The sequence below is a fragment of the Silene latifolia genome, chromosome 11, assembly GCF_048544455.1.
Source record: "Silene latifolia isolate original U9 population chromosome 11, ASM4854445v1, whole genome shotgun sequence".
Taxonomy (NCBI): domain Eukaryota; kingdom Viridiplantae; phylum Streptophyta; class Magnoliopsida; order Caryophyllales; family Caryophyllaceae; genus Silene; species Silene latifolia.
In genome coordinates, this window is record NC_133536.1 from 13979485 (window position 1) to 14000693 (window position 21209).

Genomic DNA, 21209 nt, shown 5'->3' on the forward strand with positions numbered 1-21209 from the left:
GCGTTTGTCTTGTCACAGTGGGTGCCCAGGCCTTGGGCGGAGTACGCTGACGTGCCTCCTTTTGTGGCTGAGGTCCTTCGACCTAGGAGCTCGAGCCGACTGCTGTTGAGGACGTCGATGGGTCCTGTGTGGTACTTGGGCGAGCGCGTGACTCGTCAGTGCTCTCGGGATGCGTTGACGGTTCCCATCGACCCTCCGAGGACGATGTTCAGGGAGCCTTCTAAGGCAGAGAGGGAGGCGGACTTGGCTGGCGCTAGTGGTGATGCCCTCCTTCTTCCTGGCGAGGACTACTCGGCGTTCCTCTACGGGAGGTTGGAGTATTGGCCGGTAGTGGTGAGTATTTCTGCTCTTCTTGCTTCTTGATTTTCTTTTGAGAACTTATGATGAAAGATTATCGGTTGATGAGTGACATTTGACCTTTCAGGAGGTCGAGGCAGCGGGCATCGAGCCCCCAGCGTACCCCGAGACTCTCGAGTACACTGACGCGACCGGGAGGACGACGATCTCCGAGCTGCGTGACTTTGACGTAACTGTGACGGATGCTGGCTTGGACGACTGGCAGCATCTGATTCGGAGGGTGAGCCTCTAACTTGTATAACCTTTGTGTAAGAACACATTTGATTGAGTTTGTTCAATTGTTGAGAACTTCTTTTGAAAATGCAGGTCGCGCCGTCTCGGTTTGTGGCGTTATGGAGGGTGACCAACCGGCTGCGAGCTACTGCCGTCGAGGCACTTGTCGGCGGTCGAGGTCGTCAGGTATCAACCTTACGCCTAGTTCATTTTGAATTTTGATTTTCTGATTTTACTTGAATCGATTGACATGAGCCAATTTATTGTTTACAGGGTGACCGCGAGCTGGAGCGAGAGTTGACCCAGTCTCGAGAGGAGACAGCTCGCTTGTTGACGGAGCTCGAGGTTCGGGACGCCGAGATCGCCGCTCTTACGGCGAGGGTTGCAGAGCTGGAGGGTGACCAGCAGTAGTTTTAGCTTTTGTTTGTTTTTTGTGCATTTGTACACTTGGATCATCATTTTGAACATATTTGGACTTTGTTTGGGGCGAGAGCCCCCAGTTTGTTGCACATTTCCCTTTTTTGGTGTATATAAGACGGCCTGAGTGCCTTTGCTGCTGGGTTGCGTTGCTTGTACCTGAAGGTTAGCTTTGAACAGGTTTGGTAGATGACGGTTTACGCCGTCATGCTGCCGAGATTTACATAGAAAACACGCAAGGCATACATTCATATATACATACGGCCTTAATTAGCGCAAGATGAGAGACTAAAAAAAAATGCAAAAAATGCAAGAAATTTGCCGAAAATGACCGGATGGTAGGGAGGGTTACCCCCTAAAAAAAAGAAAAAGAAAATCTATAAGTTATAAATGTAGAAATGAAATTAAGAAATAGAAATTAATATATAAATGAATTAAAATGAAAATTATTTCCTAAAAATGAAAATGTGCACATGTGGTAAAAATGGCGAAAATGTCGACGTCGCCTCGAAATGCGTGCCCGCGAAATTAGGAAACTTGAAACATGGTAATCTTTTCGTATTTACCCAAAATAATAACCCGTAGGAATAGGAAATTATTCGTCATGGAATTAGGAAAGATCCAACGCGGAAAATCACAGAAGTGAAGCTGAGGAAGAGGCGCAGCATGAGCTGCGTCCCTTTGAAGAGGCGCAGCAGGTGCTGCGCCTGTTCCCAAGGTGTGTTGTTCTGGCAGATTTTTGGAAACAACAATTAGTATAAATAGAAACGTCGATGGAGCTTTTATTCACACAAATCTTCCGTCTCTTCTTCGTCTAATTACATAAAGTCCTCAAAATAATTTTCATCATGAATACTTTGGAGATCCGCTTGAAGGAATGGACCAACGAATTTTCGAATATGGAGAAACATGATATGGGTGCTTATAATTTTGGATCATTGTTGAGTTTGAAACTTATCAAGGTTGTGAAACCGTTCTTGGATGCTTGTCTTGACTATTGGGACCCGAATTACCATGTTTTCGCATTCCCTGGAGGTGATATTTGCCCATTTCCTGAAGAAATTGCCGCCATTGGTGGGTGGGATCCCGAATACTTGCCTGCCATTCCTTCTACTTCGCAAGGATATAAGAGTAAATTCAGAGACTTGCTTGGATTGACTAGACTTGAGGTATATCGTCTAGTTACCTCGAAAGGCGTGAGAATGTTGGACTTCATTGATCGATTTATCAACAGGGCCGACCCCACCGTTTCTCATGTTGCTAGGCGGAGAGCATTTGGCTTTTGCTTATTGCATGTGTATGTCTTCCAAGGGCATGTTGACGAAGACTTGAGAGGCGATCCCCGTCTTCTAGGCCTTATTGAGCAAATGGAGCTGCGCAGGAGCCCAGCTTGTTTGTGCTTAGGAGAGATTCTCTTGGGTTTGGATAATAGGAAATCCAACCGTGACTTACCGTATTTGGGAAGTCCCGTCATTCTACAGGTAAAAGACATCTTTTTTCTCTGTTCTTTTTGTTTTCGTTTTTTTTTGTTTTTTTGTTTTTTTGCTTTTTTTTTTGTTTTTTTTTTTGATGTCTAATACCTGCTTTTGGTAGGTTTGACTTATGGAACGACTTCGATTGATCGAGCCCCCAGTCCATGCGCTTTCTTATCATGCCCGCTCGATCGCGATGAGGACGAGGTTGTACATGGTGGACTTCACTCGGGTTTGTGATTATTGGAAGAACAAGCTGAAGAGCGACGATGGCCCGTTGATTAGGTGGGTCGTACCGTGGTGGCACCTTAAATCCGTCACTGGAGTGTCTTCTTTGGATCCCATTAGGTCCGTGCGCATTCCTGGATTGGAGTTTATGGTGTGTATCTTCCCAGAAAGGCTGATGAGACAAGTTGGGCTGAAACAGACGATCCCGAGGCTTGACACCGTCCCGCAGACTGCTGTGGCGCTTACTACAGAGAGCCGAAGGGAGTGGGCCATTAAATGGGCCCAAAGAAACATGTGGTTCTTGAATTTCTCCGCCAATGCCTTATGGGTGTCGGATTCCTATCTGCGATGGAGAAATGCTACTACTCCGGAAGAGCGCGAGAAACTGAGGAAGCGTGAGCCCGTTGACTACAAGATGCGCGAGGTAGAGAAAGAGAAGGAGAAGCATCTGACAGAGGGAGAAGAAGAAGCCGGGTTTCAAATGGTTCATCCTTCGAAGAAACCAAAGACTACTCCTGTCGTAGAGATGGTGATGGGCAAGGATGGAAAGTCTAGGCCTCGAGAAAGACCGTTGGTGATCAGATCTGAAGTGGTGCAAGAGCGCCCGGCTCGAGGTCGTGACAAGAAATATGACAAGAATGACAAGGGCAAGGGGAAAATGGAGGAATAGCCCGAGTCTCTTTATTATTTCATTATTATTATTATTATTGTCGTAATAAAAAGGTGGGATTTTTAGAATCCTAGCCTATTCTATTTTTATTATGTAGCGTACTATTATTATTAGAATGAATGAAATAAAAAAGGTTAAATGGTTATGAAACCGTTGTGATTTTCTATTTATTATTCTTATCGAATTTCAAATGCGATGCAAATGTCCTTCTATTTACATTTTAAAATAGATGGGTTGAATCCCGTGAAGGATTGCCTACGTATTCACTTAAAAAGCGAAATCAAACCCTTGCGCGTAGTTCGAGTAAATGTAAAAGAATAATTGTTCTAAGCAAGAGCTTGTAATGAACTTTAGAAAAGAAGCATGAGCTTTTTGCTTGTTCTGAAGGTGCAGATCCGTTTATTTGATGATACGAGGACGACAAATATGTCAGGATGCAAGAGCATAATGACATTAGATTATTTCAGCTTGGCCAGGGGCCGTTTTTTTAGTGTCACAAGAGAGACACGTGGGGTCACGCGAGGCGCGTTTTTGTTCCTATTCTAGGCATTGTACCGTTTTAGTTGGTCAAGGTTTGTCGGGTTGGAAAACTCATTCCCGTCTAAGTTTGTGATTTTAACCGCACCCCCTGGAAGTATGGATTTGACTAGAAATGGTCCGGCCCAATTAGGTTTTAATTTTCCTCGTGGGTCGACAGGTAAAAGGGCTCTAACCGATTTAAGCACTAAGTCTCCTTCCTTGATGTTTCTTGGCCTAACTCTTTTGTTGAAAGTTCGTTTGATGCGTGCTTGATATGTTTGGACATTATGCAATGCGCGTAGCCTACGTTCATCCAGGAGGATGAGTTCTTCATATCTATCCCTCTTCCAATCGGCTTCTGGGATTTGACTTTCGAGTAAAATACGCAAGGATGGTATTTCTAACTCGACTGGTTGTACGGCTTCCATGTCGTAGGTCAAATAGAAAGGAGTAGCCCCAGTGGGCGTCCTAACAGATGTGCGATATCCCCACAGAGCGAAGGGTATCTTGCTTGGCCAAACTCGATAGTTGTCGATCATTTTCTTGAGAATCGTGACAACATTCTTGTTTGCCGCCTCTACCGCGCCATTAGTCTGTGGTCTATAGGGCGAAGAGTGGTGATGCCTAATCTTGTATTTGGCTAGCAATTGCTCAGTCTCAGCTTGAAAATGTGATCCATTATCACTAATGATCTCATGTGGGCAACCGTATCGACAGATGATGTTGTTTTGTATGAACTTTGCCACATTTTTCGCTGTAAGACTAGTGTAGGAAGCCGCTTCTACCCATTTGGTGAAATAGTCGATTGCCACTAGAATGAAACAGTGACCTCCTGTTCCGGCTGGAGTTATCTTCCCGATTATGTCAATTCCCCATGCATAAAATGGCCAAGGAGATGTCATTGTATAGAGCAATGAAGGGGGGACATGTTGTACATTTCCGAAGATTTGGCAATTGTGGCAATGTCTTACGTATTTGATACAATCGGATTCCATTGTGGTCCAATAATATCCCAAACGTGTGATTTTCTTTGCCATCATGGGCCCACTCATGTGAGGACCGCATTCTCCATCGTGGACTTCTTCCATCACCTTTCGTGCCTGTGAATGATCAAGGCAACGTAAGATTACACCAAGAGGTGTTCTTTTGTATAATTCTCCTTGCATGAGAATGTATTGGGAAGCGAGTAGGCGTATAGCGCGTTGTCCCCTCTTGTCCATATCGGGTGGATAGGTACCATTAAGCTTGAAGTTCAGGATTGCTTGGAACCAGGGTTCCTGCGCTATTTCCTCTTCATCGGTGATTTGGTGTACATAGGCCGGCTCTGACCGTCGTTCGATACACAAAGGCATTTCCACCATATGATCTGGCATATTAATCAAAGATGCGAGTTTCGCAAGAGCGTCTGCAAATTGATTTTCTTCCCGCGGTAAGTGTAGGTATGTCACGTGATCAAAGAATTGGGCAACTTGGTCTATTCTAGCTTGATAAGGCGCGAGGCTTTCGCTTCGAATTTTCCAAGATCCTGTAACTTGATTGATGATTAGTGATGAATCCCCATGTACGCGGAGGTTCTTAATGCCTAAGCTCACTGCCGCTTGTAGTCCAATGAGACAAGCCTCGTATTCTGTAGCGTTATTTGTCACCTCGAAGTCGAGTTTGACAGAGATTGGTGTATGCTCGCCTTCAGGAGAAATGAGCAACACTCCTATTCCAAATCCTCTTAAGTTTGAGGCTCCATCAAAGTAAAGGTCCCAGGAATCTACATCAGTTTGGAGTATATTTTCATCTGGAAATGACCAAGTCTCTATCGTTTGTGCGTCATTGATGGGATTTTCTGCGAAGAACTCGGCGACGGCACGCCCTTTTATGACTTTCAGAGGCACGTATTTGAGGTCGAATTCCGAGAGCATCAAAGTCCATCTTGCTAGACGTCCGTTGAGGACGGGTTTCTCGAAGAGGTATTTGACTGGATCCATTTTGGAGTATATTTTAACAGAGTAGCTAAGCATGTAGTGGCGTAGCTTCTTCGTTGCCCACACAAGAGCGAGGCATGTCTTTTCGAGTTGTGAATATTTACACTCGTACTCCAAGAACTTCTTACTAAGGTAGTAGATAGCTCTTTCTTCACTTCCTACAGTTTGAGCTAGCATGGCACCCATGGCGGTTTCGGTTACTGTGAGATATAAACCAAGAGGTTGATCTCGTTGAGGTGGCATGAGCACGGGCGGTTTGGCCAATATCTCCTTGATTTGGTCGAACGCTTTTTGACAATCATCATCCCACATGGTGCGGTCCGTCTTCTTGAGTCTTTTGAAGATAGGCTCGCAAATCATCGTAAGTTTCGATATGAATCGACTAATATACTGTACTTTTCCCAGGAATCCCCTGACTTCTTTTTCTGTTTGAGGTTGTGGCATTTCGATCAGAGCTTTGATTTTAGAAGGATCTATTTCTATGCCTCTTTGACTAACGACGTATCCCAGGAGTTTGCCCGATGTTACCCCGAATGTGCATTTCTAAGGATTGAGTCTCATGTTGTACTTTCGTAGCCTTGCGAAGAACTTGCGAAGGTTCGCAATATGTCCCTCTCTTTCTTTGGATTTGACAATCATGTCGTCTACGTATACCTCAACTTCTTTGTGCATCATGTCATGTAAGAGTGTAGTTGCGGTGCGTTGATATGTAGCTCCGGCGTTGATCAATCCAAACGGCATGACCGTATAGAAATAGGTTCCCCATTGAGTGACGAATGCGGTCTTATGCATATCTTCCATGGCCATCTTGATTTGATTATAACCCGCATACCCATCCATGAAGGATAGTAACGCGTGGTCTGCAGTATTGTCCACCAATCTGTCGATATGAGGTAGAGGGAAGTCATCTTTTGGGCTTGCTTTGTTTAAGTCCCTAAAGTCAACACAAACACGGATTCTCCCATCCTTTTTGGGTACGGGTACTATGTTAGCTACCCAGTCAGAATACTCGGAAACTTTGATGAACCCGGCTTTGAATTGCTTGTCCACTTCTTCCTTAATCTTTAGAGCCCATTCCGTCCTCATTCGTCGGAGCTTCTGTTTCACAGGTTTGAAACATGGCTTAATCGGAATCCTATGTTCGGCGATATCCCTGTCGATCCCTGGCATGTCTTTGTAGGACCAAGCGAAAACGTCTTTGAATTCATTTAGGAGGTCTATGAAATCGGCCCTTTCATTAGAGCTCAAGGTAGTCCCTATCCTAAGTTCTTGGGGTTCTAGTTCGGTTCCTACGTTGATGGGTTCGGTGTCCTCTATTACCGGTCCCCCTTCCCCTTCCTGTAGTATTTCTTTGGCTACGTAGTGAGGTATTTCGGTCAAGTCTGGGTCTTGGTCATCCTCAGTATCACCGTAAACAGAATTGCACTCAAAAGAACACAGAGAGTAAGCAGAACCTGATTTATTCATATTAAAATTTGAGTAGAGTTGAAACAAAGAAGCCAACTGATCCATGGTCAGTGGCGGCAAAGGGACAGTGGTTGAGTCATTTCCCGAACTACTGTGACTACTCGAGGCTAAGCTAGGAGAAACAAGGGGAGTGGGGATGACGACAGGAGTAGACTCTCTAATGACTTCTCTAGACTCCGACTCTGACTCCGACTCCGACTCGAACTCGTCGTCTTCTGGTTCTCCTTTGAACATTTCTCCTTCTCCAGTGGTGAGCTTGAAGAGTCTTCCTTGATTGTTGGTCCACTTGATTGATTTTCTCCATCCTTTTTGCTGTTTTGCGTTGGTTTCTGTGACTAATGCAGTAGGGTTGAAGTGATCGTCCTGAAGTATCATGGTAATGATCTCATCCTGCGCGGCCCTAACAAATCGATCTTCTCCAAACAATAGGCTAACAGCTTGTTCGTCTAAGCAAGGTGCTTGACGGATTTTGACGGTAGGAACCGTTTTTGGAGGGATAAAGTAGCAATCGTGAAAGATCTCGATTCCAGCTAGCTTCTTCTCGAGATAATGCCAAGGCTCGGGAAATCCGTGAAAGAGTTCTAGACTTCCTTCTTGAACAAAGTACCCATTTAAAGTAGGGCGGTAGGGTCGCATTTGGACTCCTACGTATTTGCGGTTTTGAACTTGAGCAAGCATTTCGAGAACCTCCTCTTTTGTGGGTTTGTACCCTAGCCCAAGTGGTATCCTTTTTGAGTTGCGTTCCTTGTATGGTGCGAAGGTGTTTTTCCGAATAGGATTTAAAGGCATTCCAGGGAAGTATCCCTGGGATTTGAGTATGTGGTTGACCACCAAGTTGGAGTAGGGATTATAGTATAAGGGTGCTAGCTCACTTTCTATGACACTTACACTTTGGAAGCCCCCAAGTTCATATACGGGATCCGCAAGGACTTGATTGTTTGATTGTTTCTCGATTATTGCCTTGATGGGTGACGAAGTGATCGTCACTACTTTGCCATTTAGCGGGATTTTGATCTTTTGTTGAAGGGTGGATGTTACCGCTTTGTAAGCGTGAATCCAAGGCCTTCCCAGAAGTATGTTGAAGGAAGCTTTGATGTCCACTATTTGGAAGTTAACCTTTCGTTCAATTGGTCCCGTGGCTATGGTTAGGTTAACAAGTCCCATCACCTTTCGTCGTGTACCATCATATGCGCGCACACCTTGATTGGTAGGGGTCCAATCCGACTCTTTCATGCCTAGCTTGTATGCCGTTTTAAGGGGTATGACATTGACCGCAGATCCATCATCTACCAAGGTCATTGGCACGTTCTTCTTTAGACAAATGACAGTGATGTAAAGAGCAAGGTTGTGACTAGCGCCAAAAGGTGGCAAATCTTCGTCTGAGAAAGTAATAGGATTACTTATCCTCGGTGATTCTTGGAAGACCAAGTTGACTACATCTTCGGGAGTGGAGTTATGTGCTACATTTAGTTTGGCCAAAGCTTGCAGTAAAGCTTGGCGATGTGGGAATGAGCTTGCTACTAATTGCCAGACTGAAAGATCAGCCTTTGTTTTCTGTAATTGCTTGAGCAAATGATCGGTGGGGTCATCTTCGTTGTCATTTGGTGTGACAACGTTGGTGGGACCGTTTTGAGTAGTGCTTTGATATGGACGGCCCGAACGAGTTAGGTGGTCCACATATTGATCTTCACCGTTTTGGACTATTTCTTTGACTAGAGAGTTTTCAGTGAGATACTCATCCTCATCATCGTCGGCCCAAACTCCATTGATTGCAGCTAGTTCCCTCATTCTCATGATTTCATCTTCTAGTCGTATGATTTGGTCAACTAGTTTATCAACCACGGTGATTATTTCTTGCATAGTGGCATTTTGAGAGAAGATTAGTGGCACATGTTCTTCGGGTGTTGCGTTGGGATTATGTAAAGTTGTCACCACATTTTCTAATTCTCAAACTTGTCTATCCACACTCCTTGCCCATATGATGAAGTCGGAAATGGTAGGGGATATAGTAGAGTAGAACCCTTCATTCTCGATTGCGTGGATTTCATTTTCGATGGGAGAAATGAGGTGTGAGCAATCTAAGGCAGATTCGTCACTTGTGATCACCAGAACTCCAAGAGGATTCTGAGTGTTGTTGGGTTTACCTCCCGGTGGTATTGGCAATCGACCATCTTCAATCATGTCTTGAAGCACGTTTTTCAACTTGTAGCATTTTTTTGTGTCGTGCCCCTTGCCCCTATGGTATTAGCAGTATGAGTTCTCGTCCCAGAATTTGGACTTCCTTTCGGGTTCGGGAGTAGGCCCTATGGGTTGGAGTTTACCTTGCTTCATTAACCTTTTTAGAGCGTTGGAGTACGTGTCCCCAAGATTTGTGAATTTCCTTGGTGGGGTATTTTTCTTGGATGGCTCGAGAAGGTTAACTTCATCGGTCTTGCCAGTAGAGCCGTATGAACGACTTGTGGAACCTTGATATCCTCGACCTACCGTTTTGGACAAGAGTCCTTTACGGATGTCATCTTCAATCCTTGTCCCTAGTACAGTTAAGTCCTTGAAACTTTTGATGTTTTGATATCTCAAATGGTTGGCATAGATGGGCTTGAAATTATCCACGAACTTCTCCACAAGGGTAGCCTCATCCGGGCGCTCAACTAGTTGAGTGCTAGTCTTCCTCCACCTACTTAGGAAGTCGGTGAATCCTTCTTTGTCATTTTGGATAAGAACCTCTAGAGTACGCATGTTTACTTGGATCTCGGCATTATCCGCATATTGTTTAGAGAACTCGATTTCGGCATCTTCCCAAGTAGCGACCTTCTTATGATCTAAGGAGTAGAACCATTGTTTCGGGATAGTGTCAAGAGATGAAGGAAATATCCTTAAGAACATCTCGGGTTTGATGCCTTTGATAGACATGTAATCCTTGAAGGCACGGATGTGGTTCAAAGGGTTTTCGTGCCCCTTGAATTTAGGGATATCCGTCATATTGAAGTTAGTTGGCAATTTGGAATTGACGGCCTCATACTTGCGATTGTTCTCCATGTAAATATCATTCCCCTTAAGGTACATCAATTGCTCCTCTAGATGTTGGAGTCTTTTCTCAGCTATAGTCATCCCCATGAGAGGATTTTCATCCCTAGATTCATCATCGGAGTTACGTAGTACTTCACTTTCATGAGGAGGCAACCTTCCCTCTACGGCATAGATACGGCCCTCGATGAGCTCAAGGCGGTCATAGGTTTGTTCTTGGGTAACTTGCATTTGGGCTAGCGCGGCTAGGATTCGATCATTACCATCTTGAAGTTGGTGGAGGTTTGTTTCATCACTGGATCCAGGCATCTTGAAAACTGGATAAGATATCGGCGACGAATCAAAACACGATCGACCATTCTAACACACTTGCTAAAAGAAGAAATGTTTTGACTCGTGAAGTGGGTGTGTGCCACTTGTGTTGAATGAGCTTTGAAGAAAGACAAGGTTTTTTTGAAAATGTGTGTCCTAGCCAACTGTAGTGTAGTTGTAGGAGTGGACTCGAAGTGAGGTTTTGAAATGGGCTTGCGGCCCGAGTTTTGACACGACAAACGGACAGAGTTTTGACCGGATTTTGCGCTAATTAAAAGCCTATTTTCGAAATTTTTGATTAAGAAAAGGTTTTGATTTTTTTTTGAAAAAATCGTCATGGTTTCGTTTAGAAATGGTGATCATGTAAGGTATACACATTTACACAAGCATTATAACGGGATGCTGAGTGCATTTAAAAGGGTTTTGGTTTAAAGGGTGGGTTGCCATACCGAACCATCAAACCCGAAGTCTGTGGAGAGGCTCGTGCCAAACAAGAGTAAGGCCGATTCCTAGTCCATTTCCTCAAGTAGTGAAGGCCTTTGATGCAAACAAGAGTAAGCATCATGGTATGGATGACGTCAATCGCTATTCATCCTTAGGCCCAAATAAGAATTAGGACCGTTTAGACGGGACGATTGGTCGAATAGGTTGGGTTGGGCCTAGGAAGGCCGAGTAAAACGGTCTAGGAAGACCGAGTTATGAAAACCGACAATTGTCTTGTACAAATTATTCCCTAACCTTGTTCAAGTTTCACCCTAGCTACACGTAAGTGTATTATCCCCAGCGGAGTCGCCAAACTGTGGACAGCGGGCCGCCCACGGGGGCGCTTGGGATGGAAAAGAGAAATAAGCGTTTGCATTTTTGTATGGAGTCGCCACCAATTTTTATGGGAAATTGGAACCGTTCGAATACCTCATGTCATGTCAAGACATAAAGTAAAGACATGAAGTAAAGACATGAACACTAAGCAATCGTTACCCTTAGCATTCTATGTCTAGAATGACTCTCGTGGATGCCAATGAACACGGGTGAGGGTACGTATTAGGAATCTCTTTTGATCGAACACCTAATCCCGCCCGCCTCGATAGCGGCCTCTACTAATGATTAGGGAAGTTATTCGTACTCGATATATCGTCGATTGTATGCATGCAATGCAACATCCAAGTTTTAATCCTAACATGTGAAGATTAATACTAAGTCGGTTAACAAGTAATTTATCATGCAATTAGGTCGAAGTAGGATTTAAGGCTCAATTACATGTGAAAACATTCAAGCAATAAAATAAATACAATAATTATAAATTACAATAATGAAAATTACAATAATTACAATGAATCAGGCGATTTATGTCGAAAATACCTTTAAAACAGATAATTTGAGGAAAAGAATAAAAGAATAGAATTAACAGAGCAAACGAACAGGAATTAGCGATATTACAGGTAATAGTTAATTAATTACGTAAGCTAATTAAACTACGTCAAGGCAGAAACGGAGTTCAGGGACAGAACTCAGCCAGGAACAGACGCAGCGCTGCGTCCTTTGGAATAGGCGCAGCAGACGCTACGTCTGTTCCTTGGCTCAGTTCTGGCTGTGAAGCCGTAATTGCAAGCCGTTAATGCTAATTGGTGATTTTAAAGATCAATTAAATTATTTACTCGGATGGAAGTGATTAATAGGTTATTTAGCATATGAATGGGTCATAAAAACAGGAAAATATGAGTGAGACGGATTTAAGATGGATTAATTACAGAAGTGAACAATATTAATTAGTGACATAAATTGATTCAATTAGCTAAATATAATGGATTAATGATGAATATGCGATAAATATGACAAAAGACAGATGAAAATATATCAAAGACGAATTCCAGAAACTCAATATTGATGAATTGAATCTCTACAACCCGGAATTGAATTTAATGACGAAAACCCGCAAATATTGGATTATTTGGGATTTAAATCGGATTTATGATGAATTAAACATGTTAATGATGATGAATAATATGCATGTGAAATAATATGCTATTATGACGAAGAAATACAGAACAAACGAATACAAATAAAACAAGAAAACGAATTACAGAGGACGAAGAAGAAGAAAGGAAGCAGGAACTGCGGCAGCCTCACGAAGAGGCGCAGCAGGAACTGCGCTCCTTCGAAGAGGCGCAGCAGTTGCTGCGTCCTTTCTCGACTGTCAGTCTACAGAAAATCCGTAAAAAGAGGTTTTAAAGCATGGTTTTAGAAATCGGTTTTAATCGGTATTTTCGACATAAATCTTACAATTGATTATACAAAACGTAAATACAATAAATAGAAGAGAGATTTACACCCTCGGACTTACATGTTTGACGAAACGAGAAGGACTAAGATATCGATTAGTGATGCTCGACGCGAATGTAAAGAAAGTGCCCTCGTAAGAGGAAAACGATTAATTAATTAAGTTGATTATTGTGGAGTTGGTCAAATTGGTCGGTCATGCAAACGGAGAGGCTGGTACTCAGAAGGATCCGAGCTTACGTGGTCGAAAGTTCGAGCACGTAGACGCCAAAAAGTAAGAACAAAGTCTAGAATGCAAAGGGAGAAGAGAAGGGCGGACACTCGCGTGAGAAATATGAGGAGCGAAGGCTCCTATTTATACTAATCACGTGAAGGAATAGGGTTTCTGTGACACCCTTAAATCTAGCCTTAATTATATACGTAAATTCTACAGAAAAACTGGTAGGATATGTTTGTAAATGGTTCAACTAGTCCAAAAACCTGCAATTTCAAAAAATTTTCTAACTAAACCATTCACAACCAATTCCAACTCATGAAGAGTGTCAAAAACCCTGCAACAACTGATAAACTAATTTACATACATAACTTAAGACGCGGAAATATAGTGATACAAACCCAAAATAGAAAAGGAGACATATGTCCCTTCAAATTATATACAAATCAAAAGTGTAAAGGGTTTACTAATAGAATAGCCAAAACTAGGTCTCGTTTCAATAATAATTAAATCCGTAAGTCAAACGCAAATTCCGTCAAGTCCAAAGTCTTTAAACACGGGATTACAATAAAATTGAGTATTCATACGACCCATTTCCAAATTCATTTACCCAACGTTCAAACGAATTGTCATTTCCCCCCCGATACGCCCTTATTTCGAAATAAAAGATTTTACACGGTTTAAACTATTTTTAAACATTTCAAAACTATCAAAATAAATAATTTTCTTCAAAATATAATAAAATTATATTTCTTTGAATTATTTTTTTACTTTAAGTACATTATTGTCAAATTTTACTTGATTAATTAATTATTTTCGAAACATATTAACGGTCCGAAATTTACGGGGCGTTACAGTTTCGGAGACTCTTTGGAAGTGAATCTCGGAAAGATATGAAAAAGATATGAGAAATACGCAGAAAAGGGCCTGGGAAGAGGCGCAGCAGCCACTGCGTCTCTTGGAAGAGGCGCAGCACCTGCTGCGTCTGTTCCCAAGGGGTTTCCTCCTGCGGAAGAAAGATTTCCGTGTTTGAGTTATGGTAGGACGGAAATAAATTGGTTTTCCTTAATATTTTGTGTGGATATTACGGAGATTTGTTTATCAAAGGATTAAAATTGCGAAATATGGAATAGAAATATCCGGAACATTCCAGAATATTCTGACTCGGGATTTAATGGTTATCAGAAAATGAAGATGGTTTTAGGCCCGGACTCCAAATGTACTCTAATTACTGTCAAAACGACCGTATCGGCACGTAGATGACAACTAAGAGGTAGACATTAATATTTGAGCAATCACTTGACGATAATCTTACGAATTGTCACAAATCGTTCCGCGTATCAAACATGCGGCCCAATCATCACCGGGTGGTTTGCGGGAGGTGCAGAAATGAGGTATCTACACATGCCTACATTATTTTTCAATGTGAAAGATATAACATACCAAGAATTACATGTCTCTTCTTAAAAAAACCACTACTGTATACATATTATTTTTCTTTAAAGGTAAAACCTCTTAGTCTCGATCATTAATTAGATAGGGATCTCTACATCGTACATATAACGACTCATTAACGCTTTATTACTGCATTCAGAAGACAACCATTAGTAAAATCTTTAGTTTTGTACTGTGTCAGGAGACTACCATTAGTAAAACCTTTAATTTTGTATTTTTTGATTTTCCTGTTCATGTTCTTAACTCTTTCCTGGGTAGTTCCCAACGATTTCCACTTTATTTTTTATATCATATTGTAGATAATGATAGAAAATCTTAAGAGCTCTTTAAAACAATATTTATGAGACTCAACAAATATTTATGAGACTCTTATTTATAATCATATAACCAGTTTTAAAGCCCGTACTTCGTCCAACTTAGTTATGTCTAAAAGTATTCAAACAATCCAATAATATGGTTCAAACACGGTGGAGGGAAACGTAAATTTATCCCCTCCACCGCCAGTATCACCACCACCACCACCGTCTCCACCACCACCGCCACCAAGGAAGTGTGTCACGGAAAGGACGTATGATGAAAAGTCATGTTCAGGCCGGTACGTATACATACAAACTCTTCCTAGAAGATTTAAGTTGGATTTACTAAGGGATTGCAAATCTATTGACTTATGGATGGACATGTGCCAATATGTGAGGAATTTCGGGTTAGGCCCTAGTCTTCCTAACTCGGACCGAGTTTTTTCTGAACACGGGTGGTTTGCTACAAATCAGTTCTTACTAGAGATGATTTTTCATAATAGAATGAAGCAATATGATTGTTTGACAACTGATTCATCTAAAGCATCAGCTATCTTTGTCCCATTTTACACGGGGCTTGATGTGGCGCGACATTTGTGGAATACAGACTCGAATGTAAGGGATTCAAGCGGGTTTGAGCTCGTGAAGCTTTTGAAGAGGAAGCCAGAGTGGAAGAGATGGTCAGGTAGAGACCATTTCTTTGTTGCAGGTCGAATTACTTGGGATTTTAGACGGTCAGCAAATTCAAAGGATCCCAACTGGGGGACTAAATTTCTTTATTTACCGGAAGTAAAAAACATGACGGGTTTGGTAATCGAGTCATCACCGTGGAATAATAATGATTTCGGAATACCTTACCCAACTTATTTTCACCCGGGAAATGACGATGAAGTGTTTGAATGGCAAAACCGGATGAGAAGACAGAAAAGAAAGAACTTGTTTTGCTTTGCCGGACCTCCAAGACCCGACAGACCCGACTCAATCAGGAACCAGTTGATAAACCAATGCGAAAAGTCAAGAAAATGTATGATGATACACTGCAATAATTGGAAAAACAAGTGCCATAAACCGGCGGAATTAATGAAGACATTCCAAAATGCTGAATTTTGTTTGCAGGTTGCATTCCTGTTTTCTTCCATCCAGGTTCAGCTTACATACAATATTTATGGCATTTCCCTCACGACTTCACCAAATACTCGGTATTTATCTCTATGTATGACATAAGAGACGGAAAAGTAAGCATACAAACCGTGTTGGAGAATATACCGCCACAGAAAGTTGTCGAAATGAGGGAACAAATCATAAAGTTAATACCAAAGATAGTATATGCTGATCCAAGGTGCAGACTTGAGACAGTAGAAGACGCGTTTGATGAAACGATAAAAGGGGTGCTCCACAGAGTAGAGAGGATCAAAGACGATATGAAGGCAGGAAAAAGTGACAGTTTCGAGTATGATGAGACGCAATCTTGGAAGTATAGATGGCTTGGAAAATTGGTGGAACATGAATGGGATCCTTACTTTTCTGGATCATTTGATACTAGAAATTTCACAAATTTCTAAGATTATAAATTTAATTTTTGTTTTCAAATTTGTATTTTACAATTTCAGTAAGAACCAAGTACAGTTCATTACTTATTAGTCTTTTATCTGAACTTTTTTTTTTTTTCTGTTTTTGGTGCTGCGACTTATTCCTTCTTGACATTTGATCAAGGCATCTTATACGTGGATAGTAACTATTGCATGAGACGATTTTGCACTGAGAGACAGTCTCATTACATAAAAACGACACAATTTATCATTATTTAATCATTTATTAGTAATCATAAATTCTTGTTTATGACCGTTGTAAACAAAAATAATTTACAACGGAGTTATAAATCCATTCAAACCAACACTTTTTCCAGGGTTAATGTGGCTTTCAAGCTTCAACCCCATTGTTGTGACGGAAAATGAAAGGGCGCCACCCTCTCACATGGGGTGAGTGAGGACCCCTTCAATTAAAAATGGTTGTGAGAGGGTGGCACCCAATTTGGGCGTCACCCGGTGACGCCCTATCACTATCCGTGATATGTGATAAAACCTTTCCTATTGTCTCCAAAAAGACAACTGTGAAGTGTGAACATATCTTTTCAATTTATTAAGGATATTTTCCTATTATTCTTTCTATAACGTTATTATTATATTATTACACTTGATTTCCAAGTAATATACAGAGTATATTTTTGAGATCCTCTAAAACTCTAGTCTTTCTGTATTTTATATCTTCTATATCTCATAATTCTTGTATAAATAACTAGCTTGTGATTAATAAATAAAAATTATACAATACAATTCGTCAAAATATTCCGTCTCTTATTTTTTTTCTATTTTTTTTTTGGTCTAAACCATCCGGTAATCCGAACCAGATTGAGCCGACTATCCGAACCACATAAAGGTAGCAGGTAAGAGAATGGCAAGTAATAGGACGTTAAACTATCTAATAGATACATCCGGCGCAACCCGTGTTGACGAATTTTCTTGGCCTTGTTCTGTCTATAGTGAAAGTGCCCTATGTCCTAATCATATGGTACATCAAGGGGAAAATTGTGTATGCTATGGCTTCACGGTTTCGGAAGCGACTCGTGCAGTTATCAACTTGAAAACTGGTGCTAATATTCCCAAATTGTCGGCAATAGAAGTGATCAAAAATTGTGACGATATTAATAGCAAAGGATACACGGCCCCGATGGCTTTTGAGTGGATTGTAAAAGAAGGAATTGTTGAGGATTCCGTGATGCCTATTGATTTAAATGCTGAATTAGTACCTATATATTTGGCGAATGGAGAAACATACAACACGAAAGATTTGGTTGAAGTTATGTCATTGGAACAGTTGGCGGAATTCGAGAGGACTTCGAATTTGGACTTTATCGTCTTGTTCTATGAAAGTGAAAAAGATAACGAACAAATTCTTCGGGACTTTCAGAGAGTCTCTCGATTCTACTTGCAGATAAGAGATGATCTAAAATTTATAAGAGTAGAAGTAACCCGAGATGATATTAATGAGTCAACGCTCAATGAGTTACCAATAATAAAAGTATACAAGCATATAGAAGAACTAGAAGAAGGAGCTCGATGCACACTAAATAAAAGTGAAATGCGTAAGGAGGGTGAAGAGAGTTTCAGAGTCGTAGCCGAGTTTTTACATAAAGTAATAAACCTTTAAATAAGGGATATGCATGCAATGTATTAGAAAAGCTAATTAGGTGTTAATTTTTGCTTAGGCATGTGTGTCCCAACTCTTTCGAAGTACATCCTCCTACCAACATACGGAGTACATAACAAGCAATACAATAAAAGTCCCAAATCTTTTTTCAAACGCAAATCGAGTCGATTCTCTGAATAGCTATGGAACTTTATAGCCATGGCCACAACCAACAATCACAAGAAGATATTGTAGCCTTGAGAGCATGTATGTGTCTTTAGAGGCCATAAAACAAAGAATGCATAGCCATGTTGAATTAACAAGAACACTTGCAGAATTGTGTATGCCCTTGTTGACTAGTGTTTTAAGTTATGGAACTTTATAGCCATTACTGTCTCTTAATAGCTATGGAACTTTATAGCCATTACTGTCTCTTAATAGCGTTATTGAGAGACCTCTCACATGATGGGGTGAAGGATCCACTGAATATTTTTTTTCCCTATTATGTCTCTCACTAAATTAGTGAGAGACGGTATCTCATGAGACCTACTGATAGTTTATACTTACTTTATTTTCTCTCACAAAAATAAAGGAACTGTAAACTATTCACGGGGACGAAGGAAGTAGAAAATAGTTCATAAAGTGGAAAACTCATGAAATCCGAACTGATGGGGCATATTCTGCACCCGCTGACCGAGTCAACATATTGAGCAAGGTCAAAGATATCCACAGTAAGTCAACAACTTAGACAGCCTAACCGACGCCACCTGTCGGCCTGTCACTCAGGTCTCGGCCAGGCAACTAGCCAGCCGGGGCACATATCCGCGTACTCATATCCAAGATCCCTCGGCCGGCCTGCCATGGGTCCATCGGCCGAGGGTAGAACGGTCTTTCCACCTGATTAGCCACTTGGCCACTACGTGACAAAAGGTGAAAGTCTATAAATACTCCTCAACCCTCATTGAGGAAAGATACACAATTTAACCTAAGAATCACTATTCATCTGGTAATATCTTCCTTATCTCTCTACAATACACTTGGCCAAGTAACAACAACTTATCTCTTTAAGTTTACTAACTTGGGCGTCGAAGTGAGTACGCTCGGCCAAAGCTGAGCCCTCAGTTTGTTCATTGTTTCAGGAGAGGTCAAGGAAGGAAGTCAAGCAAAGACGTCATTTTACAAGCTACGAGTGGTAACAATACTTGCTCTGGAATTACACCCGGAACAATTGGCGCCGTCTGTGGGGAAGACACTAGAAGTTAGTCACATTCATTCCCAAACAAAAAAAAAATCAAATCAAAACAAAAACCCACCCAATAAGCTAAGATGTCGAAACAACAAGAGGTATTCGTAACTGACGAAACCGAACTATGCCAAGATACCGTCCACAATTCTGGAGTTGCGCAGCCCTCCACCGTCCGAGTAATCCAACCGGAATACGGGATGCCAATAACACCAGATACGCCGCTGCCCGCCGACCAGGTCACCATCATGGGACACGTGGTTGATGCAGCCAAGCTGAAGATACTCCTGGACCTAATTGGTAGTACGCCGGCTCACACTGTCACACCGACAAGAGCGGCGGAACCCGTCCAGGAGACCAGGGCCCAAAATGTGACTCCGATAAACTTGAACGGAGCGCTAGGAGAAGCTGACCCTGCCAAGACGCCGGGGGAGCCCAGAGTGGTCGTGGTAGACCTAGGTCCTTCCCGCACTCATGGGAGGACAGCGTCGCCGCGGCACCAACGAGGCACACCCCAAAGGAGCAAGAGGAGTCCGAATCAGCAGAGCCAGAGAAGAAGCCCGAGCCGGAGAAGAATTCCCTCCCGCTACGAGGAGAGGAGCCGGACTAGGAATGCGAGGAGCCGATCGCCGCGTGTCGTTCGACACGTGGTCAGACAGCCCCTCAGTGCCTATGTCCTCGAAACCACCGTGCCAACCAAGCTGAAGTTGCCGGCGTTCACGTATAAAGGGGATAGCGACCCCACCGACCACGCTGAGGCTTTTGAGTCGTACATGTCGTTGTGGGAACAACCCGATGAAGTCAAGTGCCGAGTCTTCCGAACGACCTTGCATGGGATGGCTCAAAGTTGGTACAAGGGGTTGCCCGACGGCTCGGTATACTGTTACGCCGACCTAAGGGACGCCTTCTTAGCCCAGTACTCTTGCAATAAGAGGAGGGCCGTGGAGACATCGGATCTCCTAACTATCAGACAGGAGGGGGGCGAGTCTCTGCGGAGCTATGTGAAGAGTTTCGACGCCAAGGTTCAGCAGATTCGAGAAATTAATCCCGAGCTGGCGGCATTCGCGCTGATGAAAGGCCTCCCAAGGGGAGACTTAAAAAACGAGCTCATCAAGTGCGGAGGCCTGGGCTTAGATGCCGCTAGAAAGATGGCTGACCAAGCCATCAAGGTGGAGGACTATCACAAGACCTGGGTAGGCCCCAGCGAGGCCGAGCACTCAGAAAAGAAGAGCCGCCGGGAGGACAACCCGGATGAAGGACGCCGTGACAATAATAGGTCACAGTCCGATGAAAGACGCCGTGACAATAATAGATCACGGTCTGACAAGTCTGCCAGGAAGCAAAACACGGCAGGCGCCGGGGGGAGTTCGGGAACGTACTACCAAAGGCGGTACAATGAGAAAACCCCCCTGGTCGTATCGGCCGCCAAGGTCTTCGCCCTAAGCAAAAGCGAGGGTCAGAAGTGGGAAAGGCCCCCCAAGCCAAAGGGAGACGGTGACACGAGCCAGTACTGTGAGTACCACGGCCACACCGGTCATCTTACTGACAACTGCCGGCATCTGAAGAATGCCATTGAAGAGCTGATCCGGAAGGGTAGCCTCGGCAAGTATGTTGCCAAAGGCCAAAAGACTGATGCCGGCGGTTCAGATAAGAAATCCGTCTTTGAACGGATAGGAGTGATCCATGTGGTCATCGGGGGCAACGAGAACGGCGGGTCCGCTCATGGGCACAAACGGCACCTGAACGAGCTGTATCAGGCCATCAACTTTGTGCCCAAAACAGCGGCCCCCGCTTCCAACATCCCCGACATGACTATTGGGAGGAAGGACTACGAGGGAGTCATCGCCCCTCACAGCGACCCACTCGTAGTCCACTTGGCCATA

At 42.9% G+C, this 21209-nt stretch overlaps 1 pseudogene; it reads left to right on the forward strand.

Annotated features, from left to right (window-relative positions):
• The window catches only part of LOC141612967 (xyloglucan galactosyltransferase MUR3-like), a 30045-nt pseudogene extending 13586 nt beyond the window's left edge, over nucleotides 1–16459 (forward strand).
• Nucleotides 16460–21209: the final 4750 nt, after the last annotated feature.